Source organism: Triticum urartu, unplaced genomic scaffold, assembly GCF_003073215.2.
Source record: "Triticum urartu cultivar G1812 unplaced genomic scaffold, Tu2.1 TuUngrouped_contig_9811, whole genome shotgun sequence".
NCBI classification, from domain to species: domain Eukaryota; kingdom Viridiplantae; phylum Streptophyta; class Magnoliopsida; order Poales; family Poaceae; genus Triticum; species Triticum urartu.
Window position 1 is genome coordinate 5,536 of NW_024120892.1, and position 6,114 is coordinate 11,649.

The window sequence follows — 6,114 nt, forward strand, 5'->3', positions numbered from 1 at the left end:
TGGACACCAATCCAACTTGATCATCGTGTCAAGTCATCTGACTTAACCCATTTAGCTTCATCAACACACACACACACACGTGGTTTGTAAAATTCTAGACGTAGTTTAAGCAGCACGGCCCAACTGTCCTTGACTGTGGACACGGCTATTCGAATAGTTTTACACTCTGCAGAGGTTGCAACAAAAGAAAAACTAAATTTGTTTAGACAAAAAGGCCACAACCCAACAATAAAAAAAGTTGCAATGTTGGGCTTGGCCCATGAAGCCGATCAAAAATTGATAGAAAAAATATATAAAAAGGCCGAATTGTTAGGCTAGGCCCATGTAGAAAATCAAATATCAAATTGGACCGGGCTGAATCTTGTGCCACATCAGATTGCCACGCTGGATGCTTACGTGGCCTGGGGAGGTTGCTAGTGACCAAAACGCCATAGTAGATGTATTTTGGTCATAAACGTCTACGACCATTCCAGAAGAAAGGTCGCTATAGTCAGTTTATGATGGCCAGCTATTGACCTTATGTTTTTGGTCACAAAAAGAACACAAATTGAAAACAGTGACCATTTAGTGACCAATAGTGCTGGTCACAAGTTGGCATATTTCTTGTAGTGCGCCATCCACTTCCCCGGCGTCGTCGCCGTCGTCCTCACCTGCACAGGCAGGAGGAGCGCCCCCACCATCTCCTCTCCTCCTCCCCTCATCACAAGCCAGGACAAGGAGGGCCACCGTGGCCGAGCAGGTCAGGCGACGCGTCCAGATCCCCGCAAGGTCGGCCATGGCGCGACCGAGCAGAGCAGGTGAGGAGGGAGACGTTCGTTCCTCTTTCCCGCTGCATATATAGGTCTATATATCGTGATTCGTAGGGATTTTAGCCTCAACATGGCCCGGTTGCTGCGGATTGGTTGAAGTGAGTCCCGTACCAGTGGATTTGATCTCCCCTAAATCTTTTTGCGTTTGCATCCTTTTGCATCTCCTGTTCCTCTTTTGGTTTCTTCTTCTTGCCTCTGTTGTTCCTTTGGATGTTTCATGGGCTATTTTGGCTGCTTGCTGAGCGTTCATTTTCTTCTTTTGCTTCATTCTTATGTGCTTCCTCTTCACCTGATTGACATTGTATTGTTTATGTGCTGCCTAATTTGTTTTGCAGGTACTATCCTTGTCGTGGATTGCTGCCTCACGTGTACGCAGAGCACATCTTGGGTGTTTAGGTGGCTGACTTACCCCCCTAATTTATTTTTCCTATTAGGTTTGATGCGTGTATGGCTCCCTAATAAGCAGTTCTCTTTGGTGCATCATGTTTTACCGGTTGTTTGATTGATTAGAGAGCCCTACCACATTTATTTACGAGAGGAGGTGCTTGATAGATAGGGATTTAGTAGAAGAAACTGCTATATAGGGATGGCCCTTGTATGTTTATTAAAGAAATTTTTGATGCAGGCCTCAGGCTTTCTTGGGTTTATTAAGTGAAAGAGCTAGATTAGCCTGCCAGTTCTCTTTGAGTTTGCACATAAATCCTTCATCTTTAGTACATGATCTTGGAGGTTTAGTTCAGTTAAAAAGATCATGCCATGTGACCTTTAGTATTTATGTCTAGATTAGAGATCATATGCAAATAATCTTTTTCAATGGAATGGTAATTTGCAGTAGATACATGTTATTAGCTCTATACTGTGGATTATTTCCCATGATTTTTGGGTCTGGTTGGCATAAATGACATTATTTTTGGGTCTGTCCAGATCTTGCACTAAGCCATGAATTATGAAGACTTAGCTTATGAAGACTTAGCTTTGGAGGGGTGCGATTCTGGTAGTGCTAGCTAACTTTGCTTATCCAGATTGCATTGACATAGTGTTCAATCTTGCCTTCTGTTGTTACTAATGCAGGTTGCAAGGTCAGTTTAGTCTAGTGCAACCAGGATGAATGTGCATCAGTCTGGAACTGAGATTCTCAATATTCACATTGTCGATAACAAGGTACCTGACTATATATATATAGTGAAGTCTACTTCTTTTGTCCTTCCTGTTGTTAATAGATTTTGCATCGCTATTAGCCAACCAGCAGGATTTGAATCATTATATGAGTGCAATGAGATGTCATGTGTCATGTAAATTATAAGTTATGTAGGGCTTGGTCATTGCAGTTTTTAGTTGGGTTGTCAGCACCTCATATACTCAACATCAGCTATATTTGATGTGTACTTGCATATATGTATCTGCCGCATATGATGATACTAACGACACTTTCCTGCTACCTCGGTACTTCTGTATGGTACAACGTTGCTGAAAAGTAATACGGTAAATTAGTCATTATTTTGTTTGACCACGCGGAGGGTGAGCCGCCGGCTCCCGGACCCTAGAAATTCCAGTTTCTTTTTCTTCTTCCATCTTTCATTTTTCTTCACCTGATTGACACTAATTTGTTTGTATGCTTTCTTAAGTATAGATCATGGTGTTGATTGCCGACTCGCCTTTTAGCTGGCAGTGGATGCAGATTTCTTGGGTGTTCAGGTAGCTTATTTTACCTCCCCCTCCCCTCTATTTTTTTTACTTATGTTTGATGCAATCTTGATAATTGTTTTTTCTTGAACGGTTCATAGATGGTAGTAGAACTTCTGAAAACATTTGATTTCTCATTTCATAAGTGAGCTGTTGGAGATTCTCCATCTACAATTGCAGTAAACTGTACGTTGCAGTATAATAAGGGACACGTGGATTTAGATTTGCTAGCAAGAATACAGGTGTGAGGAGAAAAAAAAGCAATCTTGGCTTTAGAGCCACAAGGTGCTGATATAGTTATAGAGATTTCATATTTGTAATTTGATCCCGAGATAAACAATAGTGGACGTATGTCCTGTCTTTTATAATGAGAAGTACTTTTGTGTGCAGTGGAAACAAATGATTTTATTATTATGCCTAATCAAATGGTTATATCTGTAATTAGTTAATCTATATCACTGATTCGGCATAATCCACCATTTTGTATACTGTTTCGAGAACTACACTGCTGAATCATTGGAGTTTAGTTTGAAGCATCAGCTCAATATATAGTACTGTGTTCTCTCTAATATACTTCTCTATATATGCATCTTTGTGAATTTCTATCAGATATAATTGGTCTAAAATAATACAAAGCTTATGTTGATGCCATTCCAACCATTGTGGTATCATGGTTAGGTACTATGACTCTAAAGGTTTTGTGTGTCGAGTAATTGACATGTAAGATTTTAGATCTAATGGGTGTAGTCGTGTCTTCTCCAGGTGGAAAAATGATAGAAACAAAGGCTCTATTTAAATTTGTTGTCCTTTTGTATCCTCCAGCCTTTATCATACATTGTATCTTATCTCAATTGTAATGTTAGCTTTCAGCTCAGTTTAATTCTGAAATGCGTAAATAGTATTTACATTACATGGCTGAAAGGTTCGTCCTAATTTATTCTTCTAATAAAATCTAGAAAATACTCATCTGGCTACATTCATGTGATGATTCATTTATTTATTTGTAATAATTCATGTGTTCTTCCATTCCTAGGAACTATACTTTTATCTTCTATATTCTTTAATGTTGAAGCGGTTATGTAGTATCTAGATCGCTGAATATTATCCAAAGTGGTTCTCCTTTGTGTAGAATATGGAGATAGCATTAAGGGTACTACAATATCTCTTGCTACACAACATATGCTTCCATTTGTCGTCCGCCCCAAAAAGGAAGTAAACTAACAAATGTCTGTCAATTCAAATTGGTGGCGCCGCGGGGCAAGGTGGCGCCGCTCCTCCTCTCTTCTTTCGCTCCGCTGCCCTTCCCCCAAAAAGGGTCCTGTTGTTCTGCTGCCTGATCCGTGAATCACCCTTGGGGTTGGTCCCCTGCGATCTGTGATGGAATCGTCCCACCGTGATGCTGGTTAAGGTGATTCCCACTGTCACTTGTGCTTTCTCGCCGTTGGATTGGTCATTTATGATTGATTTCAGGTCTCTTTTGCCTGCAGATCCGTAGTTCTTCCCGTCGCTGGTCCGTATCTGTTACCACACTCATCGATCTGTGGCTAAACCTTCATTTTGACCCAGTTTTCATCATCTGCTTCAGCTGAGCCCATGTTGACATTTGTTTCGTTTTGGACTGATCCATTCTTTGCAGGTGCTCCTTATTTTGGTTCATCCCCTCGTCGGTTGGTCGTTGGATCCGTGGCGGAATTCAAGTCTTCGTCCACGTCCAAGGACCTGCAGGTTATGCTGCCCACTATCAGGCATTGTAGTCTGAAAACATACGCTATACTTTATTCGCTCATACTCTGTCCCCAGAAGCTTTTATGCATTTGGTAGGAAATAAACTCTATTTGCATTCAGAAATATTTCTGCTGAATACTTGATTTCTGTACGTTTCATAAAATTTATGAGAAATGTGGTTGGGTTTCCCTTGTCCCTGAAATTTAAAGCTTTGTTGAATTACTGTACAATGATCAGATCAACTCGATCATGCATGGCCTGTGTGTTATTATTCCTCGTCAGTTTTGTTCTGAAACGGATGGGGACAAAAGCACGCTGTCGCATACCCTTCACACGTTTTTTAGGCGAAAATGTCAGGGAACGAATTTGTTGTGCTTAATTGTTCCAAGTTAAATGACGCCATACGTATGTACACACTTGTGTTGGACTGTTATGAAGCATATATTCATCCATAGTTAGTAGCCGAGATCTGTGTGCATTCACGAACCAGCTAATTTTACCCCGTTTGTTTTCTTCACATTCACTGATAAAATCCTACTAAATGAGTGAGTGCATAAATCGATTGGTCACTTGTGAAAGCTCTACTTGCATTGGCGATTATTTCTGCTCAACTAATACACTCACTGGCTAGGATTTGTATTAGTGAATGTGTCTGTCTCTGTGATTCACATACTTGTTACACCACTTAAGAACAAAACGGAAGTAAATTAAAGCTGCATGAAACAAAAACGCATTACTACTCTCCAGTGCTTTACTACTCTGTTTCCTCTGCTCTTGGTAACTTCAGTTCAGTTCAGTGGGTGTGAAACAACAGATGCATTCACATGTCTGTAACTTCGTATCTTGGTTCTGTTTTTATTGTTAGTTCCAAAAGATATAGCCACTTCTTTGTGACTTCAATCTCTATAACATGTCTACTCTTCGTTTAGATATTTTTTTATTCCAGTTGTGTTGCTGTAAGCGAGCAGGTTTCTCGTGGGGAGTGGAGATGATTGCTTGAGCTTTCTTTTTTATCTCACTTGTATCCCAAACAGAGTTTTCACACAGTTGATGTATGTGCCGGTTTGCCCGGATATTCCATGTAGCGGTTTTAGTTTGTTTCTATTCATATAAGTACTAGACTCCCGTAAAAAACACAAGATGAACTGCACTATATGTTCTCTGAACCGTTGGGCCCAAACATGTATAAGTGGATCTGATCGTTATATTTTAATTCGATTTAGGACATTGTTGTAACTACCTATATAGAGTACAATTTACTTTCTTTGTCCTCCTGTGGCCGCTAACTAAATCTTTGTGTTTTCTTCTTCTTTTGCTCAGGGCCCTGTGCTCCTATCGTTTTAGTGAGAATAGTGCCAGTGATTCACAAGATAATGTCACCTCCATTGAAAATAAAGTGTGATTTCCTACCATTAGGCCTGCAGTTTAAGAGATCTTGCCATCCATTTTTCCTAGATTTTGGGGATGTGTAAAGTGTAAAATTATAGATCGCTTAGACTTTGAATGGAGCTGAAGAAATTATCTAAACTTTATCTTAAATTTATACTTACTGGCCATTGATGTTGTCATGCATTCCTAATAGCATCCATGAATGGTTAATACAGGCACAATATTATTCCTCTATATTCTTAAACTTTTATTTATTTAGTCATTTACCCTGCTACTTCATAAATTTCATTGTTCACCTTTCTCTCTTTTGGTGCTTTTTACAAAACTTAGAGCTGCTCTTCATGTATTTAGAGACATTATGTTCATTGCATAAGCGGTTCCTTCATTACAAATCTTAGAACTGAAACCTTTCACTTTGAAGGCAGGAGACTAATACGAACCTTGAGTGTTTCATAGAGAAATATGTTCATATGAAGCAAAAGAAAGTCATGCTGTACCATGCAATTAC

At 39.7% G+C, this 6,114-nt stretch overlaps 1 long non-coding RNA gene across 1 annotated transcript; it reads left to right on the plus strand.

Moving 5' to 3' along the window:
* Positions 1–760: 760 nt before the first annotated feature.
* LOC125532398 lies at positions 761–1,902 on the plus strand. Its single transcript, XR_007294074.1, has 3 exons — positions 761–797; positions 1,145–1,205; positions 1,881–1,902. It is a non-coding gene; the product is annotated as an uncharacterized LOC125532398 (long non-coding RNA).
* Positions 1,903–6,114: the final 4,212 nt, after the last annotated feature.